Source organism: Lithobates pipiens, unplaced genomic scaffold (genome assembly GCF_037356315.1).
Source record: "Lithobates pipiens isolate NorthernLeopardFrog02 unplaced genomic scaffold, aLitPip1_a1.2 Scaffold_28, whole genome shotgun sequence".
Classification (NCBI taxonomy): Eukaryota; Metazoa; Chordata; class Amphibia; order Anura; family Ranidae; genus Lithobates; species Lithobates pipiens.
This window is the reverse complement of record NW_027507789.1, coordinates 227,711,890-227,732,942: the sequence shown is the minus strand read 5'-3', so window position 1 is coordinate 227,732,942 and position 21,053 is coordinate 227,711,890.

Below are 21,053 nucleotides of genomic sequence, written 5' to 3'. Positions count from 1 at the left end.
ATCTAGTACCCTAACACTAAGCAATGTTTATAATCTAGCACCCTAAATCTAGGCTATGTTTATAATCTAGCACCCTAAATCTAGGCTATGTTTATAATCTAGAACCCTAACTCTAGGCAATGTCTATAATCTAGCACCCTAACTCTAGGCAATGTTTATAATCTAGCACCCTAACTCTAGGCAATGTTTATAATCTAGCACCCTAACTCTAGGCAATGTCTATAATCTAGCACCCTAACTCTAGGCAATGTTTATAATCTAGCACCCTAACTCTAGGCAAAGTTTATAATCTAGCACCCTAATTATAGGCTATGTTTATAATCTAGCACCCTAACTCTAGGCAATGTTTATAATCTAGCACCCTAACTCTAGGCAAAGTTTATAATCTAGCACCCTAATTATAGGCTATGTTTATAATCTAGAACCCTAACTCTAGGCGCTGTGTATAATCTAGCACCCTAACTCTAGGCAATGTTTGTAATCTAGCACCCTAACTCTGGGTGATGTGTATAATCTAGAACCCTAACTCTAGGCAATGTTTATAATCTAGCACCCTAACTCTGGGTGATGTTTATAATCTAGCACCCTAACTCTGGGTGATGTTTATAATCTAGCACCCTAACTCTGGGCGATGTTTATAATCTAGCACCCTAACTCTGGGTGATGTGTATAATCTAGAACCCTAACTCTAGGCGCTGTGTATAATCTAGCACCCTAACTCTAGGCAATGTTTATAATCTAGCACCCTAACTCTAGACAATGTTTATAATCTAGCACCCTAACTCTAGACAATGTTTGTAATCTAGCACCCTAACTCTAGACAATGTTTATAATCTAGCACCCTAACTCTAGGCAATGTTTATAATCTAGCACCCTAACTCTAAGCACGGGGGTTAGCCCCCAGACATTGTATTCAGAATGTTGGGGATGACGTGTGAATGAAATGATTACTCCAAGGCAGAGAAGACGAATGGCGGAGCCCATTGTGGCCCCCCGGTGGAGTAAGTGGAGGTGACGGCTCTGCCTGGCAGTGACAACATGTTATCTTCCCAGTTGTTTTCTCCATCTGATGGGGTGAGTCAGATTCAGACCAGGCGAGGGAAGATTGTGACTCAGACGCTGCGCCTCCTCACAAGCGGACGATCGGATTACGCCAAGGAGGTTCTGGTAACGTCCATGACAAGGTTCTTGTACAGCTTCTCCAGATTATTTGTGAAAAAACTATTCCTGTAAATTACAATAATTTTTCATTTAATAGTCATTTATTTTTGTTTGTCCTTTCCTTATATTTACATAATTAGGTAGAAAAAAAGACAAGTCTATTGAGATCAGTTGGTCCACAGCAGTGGTCTCCAAACCGCGGCCCGTGGGCCGAATGTGGCCCTTTGCTTGCCTGTGTGCAGCCCTTAGGGGGCTGTTCCTCCAACTGACACCAATGATGGGGCACTATTCCTCCAACTGACACCAATGATGGGGCACTATTCCTCCAACTGACACCAATGATGGGGCACTATTCCTCCCACTGATACCAATTATGGGGCACTATTCCTCCCACTGACACCAATGATGGGGCACTATTCCTCCCACTGACACCAATGATGGGGCACTATTCCTCCCACTGACACCAATGATGGGGCACTATTCCTCACACTGACACCAATGCTGGGGCACTATTCCTCCCACTGACACCAATGATGGGGTACTATTCCCCCCACTGACACCAATGATGGGGCACTATTCCTCCCACTGATACCAGTGATGGGGCACTATTCCTCCCACTGACACCAATGATGGGGCACTATTCCCCCACTGACACCAATGATGGGGCACTATTCCTCTCACTGATACCAATGATGGGACACTATTCCTCCCACTGATACCAGTGATGGGGCACTATTCCTCCCACTGACACCAATGATGGGGTACTATTCCCCCCACTGACACCAATGATGGGACACTATTCCCCCCACTGACACCAATGATGGGACACTATTCCTCCCACTGATACCAATGATGGGGCACTATTCCTCCCACTGATACCAGTGATGGGGCACTATTCCTCCCACTGACACCAATGATGGGGCACTATTCCCCCACTGACACCAATGATGGGGCACTATTCCTCTCACTGATACCAATGATGGGACACTATTCCCCCCACTGACACCAATGATGGGGCACTATTCCTCCCACTGACACCAATGATGGGGCACTATTCCTCCCACTGACACCAATGATGGGGCACTATTCCCCCCACTGACACCAATGATGGGGCACTATTCCTCCCACTGACACCAATGATGGAGCACTATTCCTCCCACTGACACCAATGATGGGACACTATTCCCCCCCTGACACCAATGATGGGGCATTATTCCTCCCACTGACACCAATGATGGAGCACTATTCCTCCCACTGACACCAATGATGGGGCACTATTCCTCCCACTGACACCAATGATGGGGCACTATTCCCCCCACTGACACCAATGATGGGGCACTATTCCTCTCACTGATACCAATGATGGGACACTATTCCCCCCACTGACACCAATGATGGGGCACTATTCCTCCCACTGACACCAATGATGGGGCACTATTCCCCCACTGACACCAATGATGGGGCACTATTCCTCTCACTGATACCAATGATGGGACACTATTCCCCCCACTGACACCAATGATGGGGCACTATTCCTCCCACTGACACCAATGATGGGGCACTATTCCTCCCACTGACACCAATGATGGGGCACTATTCCCCCCACTGACACCAATGATGGGGCACTATTCCTCCCACTGACACCAATGATGGAGCACTATTCCTCCCACTGACACCAATGATGGGACACTATTCCCCCCCTGACACCAATGATGGGGCATTATTCCTCCCACTGACACCAATGATGGGGCACTATTCCTCCCACTGACACCAATGATGGGGCACTATTCCTCCCACTGACACCAATGATGGGGCACTATTCCCCCCACTGACACCAATGATGGGGCATTATTCCTCCCACTGACACCAATGATGGGGCACTATTCCTCCCACTGATACCAATGATGGGGCACTATTCCCCCCACTGACACCAATGATGGGGCATTATTCCTCCCACTGACACCAATGATGGGGCACTATTCCCCCACTGACACCAATGATGGGGCACTATTCCTCCCACTGACACCAATGATGGGGCACTATTCCTCCCACTGACACCAATGATGGGGCACTATTCCCCCCACTGACACCAATGATGGGGCACTATTCCCCCACTGACACCAATGATGGGGCACTATTCCTCTCACTGATACCAATGATGGGACACTATTCCTCCCACTGATACCAATGATGGGGCACTATTCCTCCCACTGATACCAGTGATGGGGCACTATTCCTCCCACTGACACCAATGATGGGGCACTATTCCCCCACTGACACCAATGATGGGGCACTATTCCTCTCACTGATACCAATGATGGGACACTATTCCCCCCACTGACACCAATGATGGGGCACTATTCCTCCCACTGACACCAATGATGGGGCACTATTCCTCCCACTGACACCAATGATGGGGCACTATTCCCCCCACTGACACCAATGATGGGGCACTATTCCCCCCACTGACACCAATGATGGGGCACTATTCCTCCCACTGACACCAATGATGGAGCACTATTCCTCCCACTGACACCAATGATGGGACACTATTCCCCCCACTGACACCAATGATGGGGCATTATTCCTCCCACTGACACCAATGATGGGGCACTATTCCTCCCACTGACACCAATGATGGAGCACTATTCCCCCCACTGACACCAATGATGGGGCATTATTCCTCCCACTGACACCAATGATGGGGCACTATTCCTCCCACTGATACCAATGATGGGGCACTATTCCCCCCACTGACACCAATGATGGGGCATTATTCCTCCCACTGACACCAATGATGGGGCACTATTCCTCCCACTGACACCAATGATGGGGCACTATTCCCCCCACTGACACCAATGATGGGGCACTATTCCTCTCACTGATACCAATGATGGGACACTATTCCCCCCACTGACACCAATGATGGGGCACTATTCATCCCACTGACACCAATGATGGGGCACTATTCCTCCCACTGACACCAATGATGGGGCACTATTCCCCCCACTGACACCAATGATGGGGCACTATTCCTCCCACTGACACCAATGATGGAGCACTATTCCTCCCACTGACACCAATGATGGGACACTATTCCCCCCACTGACACCAATGATAGGGCATTATTCCTCCCACTGACACCAATGATGGGGCACTATTCCTCCCACTGATACCAATGATGGGGCACTATTCCCCCCACTGACACCAATGATGGAGCACTATTCCTCCACTGACACCAATGATGGGACACTATTCCTCCCACTGACACCAATGATGGAGCACTACTCCTTCCACTGACACCAATGATGGGGCACCATTCCTCCCTCTGACACCAATGATGGGGCACTATTCCCCCCACTGACACCAATGATGGGGCACTATTCCTCCCACTGACACCAATGATGGAGCACTATTCCTCCCACTGATACCGATGATGGGGCACTATTCCTCCCACTGACACCAATGATGGGGCACTATTCCTCCCACTGACACCAATGATGGAGCACTATTCCTCCCACTGACACCAATGATGGGGCACTATTCCTCCCACTGACACCAATGATGGGGCACTATTCCTCCCACTGATACCAATGAGGAGGAATTCAATGAGAATTGCTACTCTATCCATCCAACCAGATGTTGGTGCATAACTGGAACCATTGGGGCCCTAGTGCAAGAAACCATGAAGGGCCCCTGTGACCCAAGCCTGGGGCCCTTCCCACTGATCATGGGCCCTTTACAGAGTTCCCCCGTTCATCAGAGTCCTCCCTTACATCAAAGTTCCCAGCATTCCCGAGAGCCACTTTTAACATCAGAGTTTCCCTTTACAGTACATCAGAGTCCACAAGGGGGAACTCTGGGACCTCGATGTAAAAGGGGAACTCTGGGGACCTCGATGTAAAAGGGGAACTCTGGGACCTCAATGTAAAAGGGGAACTCTGGGGACCTCGATGTAAAGGGGAACACTGTGGACCCTGATGTAAAGGGAAATGCTGCAGACTCTGTTATAAAGAGGAATTCTGATGTAAGGGGTTCTCGGGTCTCCACCTATAGTGGTGGAACACCAGGGCCCGGTCACAAGTTCAAGCTTTGCGCCCCTGCTAGTCCTGCCATTGGTTTTATGTTGCCGTCTTTTACTTTTATAATAAACAATCTTAGAAAAAGATGACGTTTTATTCCTCAGATCGGTACATTATCTATATCAGTGATCAGTAACTTGTTATCTGCTCATCAGCGATCCCTATTGTTAGTGTATTTTATGTGCTGTCCAAGACAATTCCCCTTCTTCCAATGTGGCCCAGGAAGGTCGGAGGTTGGACACCCCTGATTTAGAGGATTTAAAAGTGTGTAGCGTTGTGTTTAGGTTTCAAGTTCATATGCAGAGCATCCGGAAAGTATTCACAGAGCTTCACTTTTTCCACATTTTGTTATGTTACGGCCTGATTTCAAAATGGATTCAATCCATTATTTTCCTCAAAATTCTACCAACAATCCCCCATAATGACAACGTGAGAGAAGTTTGTTTGAAATCTTTGCAAATTTATTAAAAATTAAAAAAAAAAAAAAATCCCATCTACAGAAGTATCACAAACCAAAGCTGCGCTGAATTTAAAAAAAAAACAATGTATAGAAGACTCTCTGCACTCATATGTGGATATATATATATATGTGCGCTACACGTTCCACTGCAAAATACTGATCTCAACATACAATAAAAAAATGAAAGTGACAATCTTAATCACATAGATAGAGTTGTGAATTACCGTAACACACCAACAGCGATAGAAAGAAAAAAAACATTTTTTGTGATAAATAAATTGGAACTAAATAAGTAAATAAATAAATAAATAAATAATAGTCCACAACAAAAATGGAGAGGAAAATCTTCAGTCCTCAATAGTGACCCCGCACACAACACCCTCAAAGAAGTGACATTGTACCCTGTGGTAGATTCAGGTGACTGGACATGATTGGGAAAGGCACACACCTGTCTATAGAAGGTCCCACAGGTAACAGTGCATGTCAGAGCACAATCCAAGCCATGAAGTCCAAGGAATTGTCTGTAGACCTCCGAGACAGGATTGTATGGAGGCACAGATCGGGGGAAGGGCACAGGAACATTTCTGCAGTATTGAAGGTCCCAATGAGCTCAGTGGTCTCCATCATCTGTAAATGGAAGAAGTTTGGAACCACCAGGACTCTTCCTAGTATGGGCCGCCCCGCCAAACTGAGCGATCGGGGGAGAAGGGCCTTAGTCAGGGAGGTGACCAAGAACCTAGAGGCGATTCAGTTCGCATTTTGCGCTATACAAGTATTTCATTCATTCATTCATTCAACCCCGATGGTCACTCTGGCAGAGCTCCAATGTTTCTCTGTGGAGAGAGGAGAACCTTCCAGAAGAACAACCATCTCTGCAGCTCTCCACCAATCAGGCCTATACGGTAGAGTGACCAGACGGAAGACACTCCTCAGTAAAACGCACCTGAAGGACTCTCAGACCATGAGAGACAAAGTTCTCTTGTCTGATGAAACAGAGATTGAGCTCTTTGGCCTGAATGGCAAGCGTCATATCTGGAGGAAACCAGGCACCGCTCATCACCTGGCCAATGCCATCCCTACTGTGAAGCATGGTGGTTGCAGCATCAGGCTGTGGGGATGTTTTTAAGCGGCAGGAACTGGGAGACTAGTCAGGATCGAGAGAAAGATGAATGCAGCAATGTACAGAGACATCCTTGATGAAAACCTGCTCCAGAGCGCTCTGGACCTCAGACTGGGGTGAAGGTTCATCTTCCAACAGGATAACGACCCTAAGCACACAGCCAAGATAACAAAGGAGTGGCTCTGGGACAACTCTGTGAATGTCCCTGAGTGGTCCAGCCAGAGCCCGGACTTGAACCCGATTGGACATCTCTGGAGAGATCTGAAGATGGCTGTGCACCGACCCTCCCCATCCAATCTGATGGAGCTTGAGAGGTCCTACAAAGAAGAACAGGAGAAACTGCCCAAAAATATGAGTGCCGAGCTTGTAGCATCATACTCACCAAGACTGGAGGCAAAAGGAGCTTCACCAAAGTATTGAGCAAAGGCTGTGATACTTATGTACATGGGAGGAGCCTGTGATACTTATGTGCATGGGAGGAGCCTGTGATACTTGTGTGCATGGGAGGAGCCTGTGATACTTGTGTGCATGGGAGGAGCCTGCGATACTTATGTACATGGGAGGAGCCTGTGATACTTATGTACATGGGAGGAGCCTGTGATACTTATGTACATGGGAGGAGCCTGTGATACTTATGTACATGGGAGGAGCCTGTGATACTTATGTACATGGGAGGAGTCTGTGATACTTATGTACATGGGAGGAGCCCACATAACAAAATGTGGAAAAAGTGAAGCGCTGTGAATACTTTCTGGATGCACTGTAATTAATAAAAGGAAATTCTATTTCTGTACATGAGTTTTGCTCCTCCTTATCCCAGTTTAAAGGTTGTGTATTTGTGATCAAATCAAAAAAAAATGTTCCCACATATTATCCCAAAAAAAAAAAAAAAAAAAACATTTGATGAGAGTTTAACGAATGTTACAATTTGAAATGATAAATGATTTTCAGTCTCTTTGATCCATTTGATTTTGTTTACTAAACAAAAATAAATAAAGGGATAAACCATGAGGAGTACAATTAGATTGTGGGCTCGCCGGCGTGTGTGAACGTTTGCGCACTTGCATGACCAAATTCCAAGAACCTATTGAGATGATTGCACAGTGATGTTCAATGGGTACTGTGCTGTCGTGCGCTTTTAACCACTTCAGCTCCGGAAAGGTTTTACCCCCCCATGCCCAGGCCATTTTGTGCTATTCAACACTGCGCTAATTTAACTGATAATTGCGCGGTCATGTGACACTGTACCCATATGACATTTTTATCATTTTTTTCCCCCAGAAATAGAGCTTTCTTTTGGTGGTATTTCATCACCACTGGGGATTTTTATTTTTTATTAAATAAACAAAAAAAAGACAATATTTTTTACTTTCTGCTATACAACATATTCAATTTTAAAAAATGAAAAAAACTAATTTCTTTATAAATTTAGGCCAAAATGTTTTTTTGCTACATGTCTTTGGTAAGAAATAAAATCCCAATAAGCAGTGGCGACTGGTGGGTTCTCCTTTTGGGGGGGGGGGCGGCAAACATGCACCAACCCCCCCCCCCCCACACTGACCACCCGCGACTCCCGCCAGACCACCCGCAGCACTGACCACCCGCTGTGTGGCGGTGCTCTCCTCCTCTCCTGCAGTGCGGGATCCGGACGCAGTGATCTGCGCATGGAGCCCACCATACTGTATATACTGGATTTTTTTTTATACTGATAACGGCGGTGATCAGTGATTTATAATGGGACTTCGATGGTGCGCGGACAATCTGACACTAACTGATGCTGGGGGGAATTAACTGCCACTGACGTCACCAGTGACACTAATAATCAGTGATAATGCTATACACTGTCACTGTACTAATGGCACTGGCTGGGAAGGGGGTTAAAGCGGAGTTCCAGGCTTTTTATGTTTATTAAAAGTTACCAGCTACAAAAAGTGTAGTTGTTGACTTTTATTAAACAGACACTCATCTGTTCCATGGTCCAGCGATGCGGACAGCTTTTGGCTTCACGGCCGGGCACGCACGGCGCATGCGCGAGTCACGCTGCGCTCCCGGAGTGGACAGGCGATCTCCTGGGACCTGTCACGTGTCCCAGGAGATCGCCTAGAGGGAGGGGCCGCCTAAGGCAAAAGGAGGAGTCGCCTTGGCGGTCCCTGGGCAGAAGGAGGAAGTGGGACAGGAAGTCCCCCTCCTAACGAAGCCCCCATTACCCCCCCCCCCCCCCCCCCCACAAAAAATGGCATGCCAAATGTGGCATGTAAGGGGGTGAGGAGTGCTTAAAGCGGAAGTTCCATTTTTGGGTGGAACTCCGCTTTAACATCTAGGGGCGATCAAAGGGTTAAATGTGTGCCTGTGTGTAATGCGTGTTGCTTTTAATAACGAATCTCTTTGTTTCTTATTCCTGCTTTGCAGGGATAAGAGACAGAAAGATCCTTCACTCTGTCCCGATTTTCAACGCAGGGCTCTGGGCTGTGATTGGACAGCAGGTCCCAGCCATGAATCATTGGCCCGGACTTGCTGACAGACTCTCGCAGCGTACAATCACAGCGGGCGTCGGTGCCGGCGATGACATACGCCGCTTCGCCCACCCACAGCGAATGGATAAAGAAGAACTATTATTTTTACAGATCCGTCCCCTATGAGACAAAGTACATGTAGTTCTTTCCACTATATTTCTAAGTGCTTTCTAAATCTAGTTGAAAAAATTCGTAAAAAATTAGAAAACTCTCATCCCAAAATCCGAAAATAAGAACGAAAATTAAAAAAAAAGAACAAAAAAAAAAAAATTTAAAAATCTGAAATAACCAACTAATAATAGTTTAACTATTACTAACTATTAAATTCGAGGTATTGGAATTTCCTTTCAAATTGGGCTGTTAAGTCAACATAACAAATACGGATTTATCCAAAGTTACGAATTATCCCAAATAAGGAATGCTGCATCTAAACTAATGCAACGTAACAAATTAATATTAATAAATAACAATAATAATTATTTTTATTATTATTTAGTTATGATTAATTCGTTTCGTTCCATTTGTTTATACGGCATTCGTTATTTCGGATAAATTTGTATTTGTTACAAGTTTTCAGATTTTGTTTTTGTTTCTTATTTTAGGACTTTCGAATGTCCGAATTTCCGGATTTTTGGATTTTCGAATTTAGATCATGACGAATGACCCAAAAAAAACAAAAAAAATAAATAAAAAAAAAACGAACAAATTTTTCGGCAGTGCACATGTCTGGTTCTCCCTGTGCGCAGGTTTTGCTCTAGTTGCTCACACTCTCTAATCCCTTGTACACACGGGTCGGAGATTCCGACAACCAAATCCGTCGGATTTTGTCCGACGGATTTTGTCTGACGGATTTTGTCCGAAACTGTTGTATACACACGGTCGGACGAAGTTGTCGGAAAATCTGACGCGATGACGTTATTTAGTTAGGACGGGACTACGTTCAGGCTAGTAGCCAATAGCTTTGGTGTAGGAATTTGATCTGAGCATGCGTGGCACTTGGTCCGATCGGCATTCTCTACACATGATCGGAGTATGTCCGATCGGAGCATTTTGTGGGAAAATTTTACCAACAAGTTGGAAAACTTGGTCCGTCGGATACACCGACGGAAACAGTCCGATGGAGACCACACACAGTCAGGGCCGTCCCTACTGCAGGGCAAAAGGGGCAGCTGCCCTGGGCCCTGTCATTGTTGTGGGGCCCAAAGCATCTGCCTCATACTTGCCAACTATCCCAGTTTACATTCCCCTGTCCCTTGAAGTTTTAGTCCTGTGCTGCTACTAATGCTGCCCAGCTCTGCCCTATTGTTGTGTACAGACCTGTGTTTACATGTAAATACTGGCATTCATATGTAAATAGCAGTGACATTCATATGTAAATAGCTGAGGCCAACTGCATTGATATGTAAATAAAGGCAGCATTCATAGGTATACCATGCCCCCCTGCAGTGAGGAGAAGATGTGCTGTAACCTATAACAACCAGTGAGCAGTATTACTGTACAGCAATCTCTAGCAGCCAATCAACAAGCAGAAATGTGCTGTAACCTTTAGCAACTAATCAGTGAGCCTTACGGAGTGCTGTAACCTCTAGCAACCAGTCAGTAAGCAGTAATGATATGCTGTAACCTCTGGCAACCAATCGCAATCGCTGCCTGATCTGATACAGTAAACTGATTTTAAGTCTAGCTGCTATTTATTGTATGTCTCAGAGAAGGTGGAGAGCGAAATTGCATGGGGGGGAGGGGTGCCCTAAGAAAATTTTTGCCCAGGGTCCAATCAATATTAAGGACGGCCCTGGTCGGAATATCCAACAAAACGGTCCGATCGGACACATTCCGTCGGAATCTCCGACCGTGTGTAAAAGGGCTAAGACATGCTGATAGGTCAACGGGCATCTGTCTAAATTGGCCCTAATATGTGCATGCATAGCTGCCAACTGTGCCCGATTTCGAAGGGACTGTCACTGATTGGGAACAAAGTGCTGCCAATCAGTGCCACCTACCAGCGTCAATCAGGGGCACCTATTAGTGCCCATTAGTGCTGCCAGCAGTGTCGCCTATCAGTGCCCATCAGTGCTGCCAATTAGTGCCCATCAGTGCACTGATTTCAGGGATGGGGAGATGAACTGCCAGGTATGTTGTCCATGGGGGGGGCCTGGTGGGGCACAACTGAAATGTATCAATGTTTATTAGTGCCACATGCCAATCTTTAGTATAATAGGTAATCACCACACTACTATTTACAATAAACTACTGGAGGCTAAATAAAAAAAGTGTCAATAAAAGGCCACTAATCACTCTTACGTGTTTCCACATAATAATGGTGGAACCCTCTAATGTTTGCAGATCTCAATAAACTTCAATATGACCACAATACCGATCTCTGCGATTCGCAACTTCACATCTAATTCATACTGTGACACAAGACGAAACAAATGAAACTTAGCAGGGATGGTGGAAACCCCTCTACACTTTTTAGTTGGGAGGTTCCCACCATTATAGCACTTTGGGAATTTTTATTTTTTAGAGTGTTACACTTAATTGTATATGTTTTAGTTATGGTTATAATGTGAATTATTGCACTTGAAGTTAATGTCCCACCACCCCTGCTAAGTCCATGTCTTTATGGACCTTGCTTTGTGCACTGGTGCGCCGTCATTTAGGAAGAGGAAGGGGCCGCCCTTAAACTCTTCCCACACAGTTGGGAGCATGCAATTGTCCAAAATGTCTTGGTATGCTGACGCCTTAAGAGTTCCCTTCACTGGAGCTAAGGGAGCCAATCCCAACCCCTGAAAAACAACCCTCCCCCCACCAGAATCCCCCTTCCCCCCCCCCCACACCATAATCTCCCCTTCCACCAAATGATTTGGACCAGTGCACAAAGCAAGGTCCATAAAGACATGGATGAGCGAGTTTGGGATGGAGGAACTTGACTGGCCTGCACAGAGTCCTGATCTCAACCCGATAGAACACCTTTGGGATGAATTAGAGTGCAAACTGCGAGCCAGGCCTTCTCATCCAACATCAGTGCCTGACCTCACAGATGCTCTTCTGGAAGAATGGTCAAACATTCTCATAGACACCCTCCTAAACCTTGTGGACGGCCTTCCCAGAAGAGGCCTTCCCAAAATCTTCTATGTTTACTCTTTTTATATCATAATCACAACAGAAAATACCCAAAATGACCCCGATCAAAAGTTTACATACCCCAGTTCTTAATACCGTGTATTGTCCCCTTTAATATCAATGACAGCTTGAAGTCTTCTGTGGTATTTGTGGATGAGGCTCTTTATCTTCTCAGATGGTAAAGCTGCCCATTCCTCTTGGTAAAAAGCCTCCAGTTCCTGTAAATTCTTGGTCTGTCTTCCATGAACGGCACATCTGAGATCTCCCCAGAGGGGCTCAATGATATTGAGGTCAGGAGACTGAGATGTCCTCTCCAGAACCTTCACTTTATTCTGCTGTAGCCAATGACAGGTGGACTTGGCCCTGTGATTTGGATCATTGTCATGTTGGAAGGTCCAAGTACGTCCCATGCGCAGCTTCCTGGCTGATGAATGAAATGTTCCTCCAGTATTTGATAACATTCTGCATTCATCTTGCGCTCAATTTTGACCAAATTTCCTGTGCCTTTGTAGCTCACACATCCCCAAAATATCCGCGATCCACCTCCGTGTTTCACAGTAGGGATGGTGGACCTTTCATCATAGGCCTTGTTGGCTCCTCTCCAAATGTAGTGTTTATGGTTGTGGCCAAAAAGCAAAATTTTGGTTTCCAAATGACTTTGTGCCAGAAGGTTTGAGTCTTGTCTCTGTGCCGTTTGGCTTATTGTAAGCCAGATACTTTGTGACATTTGTGTAGTAATGACTTTCTTCTGGTGACTCGACCATGCAGCCCATCTTTCTTCAAGTGCCTCCTTATTGTGCGTCTTGGATCAGCCACACCACATGTTTCCAGAGAGTCCTGTATTTCACCTGAAGTTATTTGTGGCGTTTTCTTTGCAACCCGAACAATTTACCTGGCAGTTGTGGCTGAAATTTTAGTTGGTCTACCTGACCATGGTTTCGTTTCCTTCTCCTTCCTTGTTCCCCCTCCGTGTGCTCCTCCGACCCCCCATCTTGCATCTTTCAGGATGGAGAGCGGAGGAAGGAGACGGTAAATATGTAATTTGTAGAATAAAAAGGTTATGGCGCTAAACCCTATCAGTGATGTGATGAGTTAACCTATCATCAAAACCTGGTGTTTATTTTTTATATAAAAAGAAAAAACTGTTGGCAATAGCGTGCAAAGATTTCCTAAAATAATTTTATCCTAATTAAAAAATTGTGTGTGATCAATGTGGAGTCAACATTCGTGTTCCATCATAATTATAACCAAAGTGGATATTAAGTTATCTTATACGTATCAGCCTACTATGGGTGGATACTAAAAACATGTAAACATTCATTTAGATATGCAAAAATGGTGAAAATGTTGTTTGTATTCAACAATGTGCTAGTTCAGAACAGACTGTGCAAACATGTGCAAAAAAGCAACTAAGGATCAGAACAACCAGGGATCAGAAATATATTCAACCAATAATCGCATGAAGACGCAAAATATGTGCAAAAAAGCAACTAAGGATCAGAACAACCAGGGATCAGAAATATATTCAACCAATAATCGCATGAAGACGCATCTATGTCCAATGTAAGTCCAAAATTAATGTTTGGCTTAATGATACTGCCTCTTCAGATTATTGTTGTAATTGATGCATAAAGTCAATAGGGAATATTTGATTCACTCGTGCAAATAGTGCGGGTTTTCAATTAGAGAACTTCATCCCCGGTGCGCCACTCAGTGCTATAGTATGTGAATGCTCTCACCAGAGTTAATGCCCCTCTCAAACGAGTGCACACAACGTGGCCACGCCCTACGCGTTTCATCACTACAACGTCCTCTGGAGCGGCCATGTTGGTGCACCTTACTACTTAAATAGGGTGCACCCTATTTAACCACTTTAAGACCGGACCATTTTGCTGGTAAATGACCAGAGGTCTTTTTACACTTTGGCACTGCGCTGCTTTAACTGGTAATTGCGCGGTCATGCAATGTTGTACCCAAACAAAATTTGCGTCCTTTTCTTCCCACAAATAGAGCTTTCTTTTGATGGTATTTGATTGCCTCTGCGATTTTTATTTTTTGCGATATAAACGTAAAAAGACCGCAAATTTTGAAAAAAAATGATATTTTCTACTTTTTGTTATTAGAAAAATCCAATAAACTCAATTTTAGTCATACATTTAGGCCAAAATGTATTCAGCCACATGTCTTTGGTAAAAAAAAAGTCAATAATTGTATATTTATTGGTTTGCGCAAAAGTTGTCACATCTACAAACTAAGGTACGTTTTCTGGAATTTACGCAGCTTTTAGTTTACGACTGCCTATCTCATTTCTTGAGGTGCTAAAATGGCAGGGCAGTACAAAACCCCCCCAAATGACCCCATTTTGGAAAGTAGACCCCCTAAGGAAATTGATAAGAGGCATGTTGAGCCCATTGAATATTTTATTTTTTTGCCTCAAGCGATTGAATAATGACAAAAAAAAAATTTTTTTTTTTTTTTTACACAAAGTTGTCACTAAATGATATATTGCTCACACATGCTATGGGCGTATGTGAAATGACACCCCAAAATAAATTCTGCTGCTTCTCCTGAGTACGGGGATACCACATATGTGGGACTTTTTGGGAGCCTAGCCGCGTACGGGGCCCCGAAAACCAAGCACCGCCTTCAGGCTTTCTAAGGGCGTAAATTTTTGAGTTCACTTCTCACTACCTATTACAGTTTTGAAGGCCATAAAATGCCAAGATGGCACAAAACCCCCACAAATGACCCCATTTTAGAAAGTAGACACCCCAAGCTATTTGCTGAGAGGCATGTTGAGTTCATGGAATATTTTATATTTTGCCACAAGTTGCGGGAAAATTACAAACTTTTTTTTTTTTTTTTTTTTTTTCACAAAGTTGTCACTAAATGATATATTGCTCACACATGCCATGGGCATATGTGAAATGACACCCCAAAATAAATTCTGCTGCTTCTCCTGAGTACGGGGATACCACATATGTGGGACTTTTTGGGAGCCTAGCCGCGTACGGGGCCCCGAAAACCAAGCACCGCCTTCAGGCTTTCTAAGGGCGTAAATATTTGACTTCACTCCTCACTACCTATTACAGTTTTGAAGGCCATAAAATGCCAAGATGGCACAAAACCCCCACAAATGACCCCATTTTAGAAAGTAGACACCCCAAGCTATTTGCTGAGAGGCATGTTGAGTCCATGGAATATTTTATATTTTGCCACAAGTTGCGGGAAAATTACAAACTTTTTTTTTTTTTTTTTTTTTTTCACAAAGTTGTCACTAAATGATATATTGCTCACGCATGCCATGGGCATATGTGAAATGACACCCCAAAATAAATTCTGCTGCTTCTCCTGAGTACGGGGATACCACATATGTGGGACTTTTTGGGAGCCTAGCCGCGTACGGGGCCCCGAAAACCAAGCACCGCCTTCAGGCTTTCTAAGGGCGTTACAGTTTTGAAGGCCATAAAATGCCAAGATGGCACAAACCCCCCCCAAATGACCCCATTTTGGAAAGTAGACACCCCTAAATTTAGGGGTACACTAGTGAGACTAGGTAATAAATGGCGGGTGCCCTGAAACTATAAAAAAATAACTAACCAACCAGCGTCACCTGTAACAGTTATATGGTGATCACTGGTGAAAGGGTTAACTAGGGGGCAATCAGGGGGCTTTATGCGGTAGTATATGGGGGTCCCTGGCGCTATAAAAAGCTGCGGCGAACCTAAATACCTACTTGCCTAACTAGCGTCACCTGTGACACTAATACAGCGATCAGAAAAACGATCGCTTATTAGGCTGGGTTCACACTGGAGCGATGCGGGAACGCCACGAATGCGCGGCGGGTTCCCGCATCGCATGCCTCCCGGCGGCAGTTCACACTGCCCTATGCGAACTGCTGGGAGTGTCAGTGAAATGTTACTGACACCCCCAGATCAGTTCGCATATCGCAGTGCGATCTGAAAACTCGGATCGCATGGTGTGAACACCCATGCGATCCGATTCTGCTGCGGGCCAAAAAAAGGGTCCCGTGCGAATTTGCGGCGGGTGCGGCGGGTGTGGCGGGTGCGGCGAATGGCTGAACTCGAATCGCACAGAGATCGGATGTGATTTGCACTGCAGTGCGGTGCGAATCACATCCGTTCTCAAACCGCTGCAATCTGAACCCAGCCTTAGTGACACTGGCGACGGGGGGTGATCACGGGGTTAAACCTTTATTGGGGGGGTTAGGGGGGTACCTTAGAACTAAAGGGGGCTAACCCTAACTGCCCTAACAGTTATTAGTCACAAATGACACCCGCCGGGTGATCAGGGGGTTAAACCTTTATTAGGTAATAAATGGCGGGTGCCCTGAAACTATAAAAAAATAACTAACCAACCAGCGTCACCTGTAACAGTTATATGGTGATCACTGGTGAAAGGGTTAACTAGGGGGCAATCAGGGGGCTTTATGCGGTAGTATATGGGGGTCCCTGGCGCTATAAAAAGCTGCGGCGAACCTAAATACCTACCTGCCTAACTAGCGTCACCTGTGACACTAATACGGCGATCAGAAAAATGATCGCTTATTAGGCTGGGTTCACACTGGAGCGATGCGGAAACGCCGCGAATCCGCGGCGGGTTCCCGCATCGCATGCCTCCCGGCGGCAGTTCACACTGCCCTATGCGAACTGCTGGGAGTGTCAGTGAAATGTTACTGACACCCCCAGATCAGTTCGCATATCGCAGTGCGATCTGCAAACTCGGATCGCATGGTGTGAACACCCATGCGATCCGATTCTGCTGCGGGCCAAAAAAAGGGTCCCGTGCGAATTTGCGGCGGGTGCGGCGGGTGTGGCGGGTGCGGCGGGTGCGGCGAATGGCTGAACTCGAATCGCACAGAGATCGGATGTGATTTGCACTGCAGTGCGGTGCGAATCACATTCGTTCTCATAAACCGCTGCAATGTGAACCCAGCCTTAGTGACACTGGCGACGGGGGGTGATCACGGGGTTAAACCTTTATTGGGGGGGTTAGGGGGGTACATTAGAACTAAAGGGGGCTAACTCTAACTGCCCTAACAGTTATTACAGTCACAAATGACACCAATGCAAAAAAAAAAAAAAAAAAAAAAAAAATGACATTGGTGTCACTGTGACTGGGGGGCAGGGGTAATTGGGGGGGTGATCGGGGGGTAAAGGGGGGGTGTGAGTGTGCCTGGCATGTTCTACTGTGTGTGTAGAGTGTTGGTGCAACTCACCGATCCGCTCTCCTCCGTGTCGGAACGGAAAATACCGACACGGAGGAGAGAATACATCACTTCCTCTCCTGTGTTTACATTACAGGAGAGGAAGTGATGTCACGGGGGATTTCCATTCGTCGAGAGCGATCGCGAGGGGGTGGCCATGAATGAATGGCCGTCCCCTCATCCCTGATCTCTCCCGAACGAATGCCGACCGCCGCAGGCACCGGGGGGGGGCCCGATCGGGCCCCCCACCCGCGGGCAGGCATGGACTTATATATACGCCAATATGCCTGCCCGTGCCATTCTGCCGACGTATATCGTCGTGCGGCGGTCGGCAAGTGGTTAAGTAGTAAGGTGCACCAACATGGCCGCTCCAGAGGACGTCGTAGTGACGAAACGCGTAGGGCGTGGCCACGTTGTGTGCACTCGTTTGAGACGAACGGCTGAGTTTTTCCATACGCATATGCTTTTAATGTCAAATGTGAGTAGTTTTTAATACTAATAAACGAACGATCTGGTTAAGAATGTATTACACTATGGATATGTCTTTCCTCATATATAATTAACGTTGGATACCATACGGACGGAATAACGAAGCTTCACCCAGTGCACCAGCAGCAGCCAGAGAGCGGCACAGTGGCTTACATTGTGAAGGTCCATCCAGCCCCACAAGGGGCATTAACTCTGGTGAGAGCATTCACATACTATAGCACTGAGTGGCGCACCGGGGATGAAGTTCTCTAATTGAAAACCCGCACTATTTGCACGAGTGAATCAAATATTCCCTATTGACTTTATGCATCAATTACAACAATAATCTGAAGAGGCAGTATCATTAAGCCAAACATTAATTTTGGACTTACATTGGACATAGATGCGTCTTCATGCGATTATTGGTTGAATATATTTCTGATCCCTGGTTGTTCTGATCCTTAGTTGCTTTTTTGCACATATTTTGCGTCTTCATGCGATTATTGGTTGAATATATTTCTGATCCCTGGTTGTTCTGATCCTTAGTTGCTTTTTTGCACATATTTTGCGTCTTCATGCGATTATTGGTTGAATATATTTCTGATCCCTGGTTGTTCTGATCCTTAGTTGCTTTTTTGCACATATTTTGCGTCTTCATGCGATTATTGGTTGAATATATTTCTGATCCCTGGTTGTTCTGATCCTTAGTTGCTTTTTTGCACATATTTTGCGTCTTCATGCGATTATTGGTTGAATATATTTCTGATCCCTGGTTGTTCTGATCCTTAGTTGCTTTTTTGCACATGTTTGCACAGTCTGTTCTGAACTAGCACATTGTTGAATACAAACAACATTTTCACAATTTTTGCATATCTAAATGAATGTTTACATGTTTTTAGTATCCACCCATAGTAGGCTGATACGTATAAGATAACTTAATATCCACTTTGGTTATAATTATGATGGAACACGAATGTTGACTCCACATTGATCACACACAATTTTTTAATTAGGATAAAATTATTTTAGGAAATCTTTGCACGCTATTGCCAACAGTTTTTTCTTTTTATATAAAAAATAAACACCAGGTTTTGATGATAGGTTAACTCATCACATCACTGATAGGGTTTAGCGCCATAACCTTTTTATTCTACACTTTTCATTTCCCTCTCCTCCCTATTAAGGAAGTGAGGGCTTCAGGCACAGGCAGCTCTAACCCAGTATATTTTCTTTTCTTTCTTCACTTTTTATTTATTTACTTTTTTATATTTCTATCACATTGGAGATCTAGTTTTGTTTTGGTTTTTCCATAGCGCGACTTTATTTATTTATTTAAATATGTAATTTACCGGCTCCTTCCTTTTCCGACTGCACAGTCAGTAATCACTGACTGTGCATTCGTAACTGTCACTGAGCATTGTAAACTGTTTACAATGTCTCCGTTTATGAATGGAGAGGAGCCACTTTCTCCTCTCCATTCATCTCCAGTGCAGCTGAAGCTACAGAGAAAGGGACTGGGGAATCTCTGTCCTCAGTCCCTTTCCATGTCTCAAAGGGGTAATGACAGGGGTCTGTTTAGACCCCTGACATCCCCCCAACAGGGTTGAATAAAGAGAAAAAAAAAACATTGTAATAAATAAATATTTTAAAGTACAATTGTAAAAATAATAAAAAAAATACTGTAAAATAGATCTCTCTCTCTCTCTCTCTCTCTCTCTCTCGTAAAAACTCAAAATTGTAAAAAAATTCAAAATAAAAACAAATACTGACAAAGTCCACACCTCATCAATGCCACTGTCACATGACATAAAAAAAAAAGGATCAGTAATCGGTAATGGCGAGAACTTGAAAAAAAGTATTGGTACTTGTACTCAGTCTTAAAAAAGTGGTATCGGGACAACCCTAATTGGTGTCAGTCAAAGGAATGGTTTCCCAGTGCTGGTGTCAGTGGAAGGAATGGTTCCCTGTTGTTGGTGTCAGTGGAAGGAATGGTTCCCCGCTGTTGGTGTCAGTGGAAGGAATGGTTCCCCGCTGTTGGTGTCAGTGGAAGGAATGGTTCCCCGCTGTTGGTGTCAGTGGAAGGAATGGTTCCCTGTTGTTGGTGTCAGTGGAAGGAATGGTTCCCCGCTGTTGGTGTCAGTGGAAGGAATGGTTCCCCGCTGTTGGTGTCAGTGGAAGGAATGGTTCCCCGCTGTTGGTGTCAGTGGAAGGAATGGTTCCCTGTTGTTGGTGTCAGTGGAAGGAATGGTTCCCTGCTGTGGGTGTCAGTGGAAGGAATGGTTCCCCCGCTGTTGGTGTCAGTGGAAGGAATGGTTCCCTGTTGTTGGTGTCAGTGGAAGGAATGGTTCCCCCGCTGTTGGTGTCAGTGGAAGGAATGGTTCCCCCGCTGTTGGTGTCAGTGGAAGGAATGGTTCCCCGCTGTTGGTGTCAGTGGAAGGAATGGTTCCCCCACTGTTGGTGTCAGTGGAAGGAATGGTTCCCCGCTGTTGGTGTCAGTGGAAGGAATGGTTCCCCCGCTGTTGGTGTCAGTGGAAGGAATGGTTCCCCCGCTGTTGGTGTCAGTGGAAGGAATGGTTCCCCCGCTGTTGGTGTCAGTGGAAGGAATGGTTCCCCCGCTGTTGGTGTCAGTGGAAGGAATGGTTCCCCCGCTGTTGGTGTCAGTGGAAGGAATGGTTCCCCCGCTGTTGGTGTCAGTGGAAGGAATGGTTCCCCCGCTGTTGGTGTCAGTGGAAGGAATGGTTCCCCCGCTGTTGGTGTCAGTGGAAGGAATGGTTCCCCCGCTGTTGGTGTCAGTGGAAGGAATGGTTCCCCGCTGTTGGTGTCAGTGGAAGGAATGGTTCCCCCGCTGTTGGTGTCAGTGGAAGGAATGGTTTCCCCGCTGTTGGTGTCAGTGGAAGGA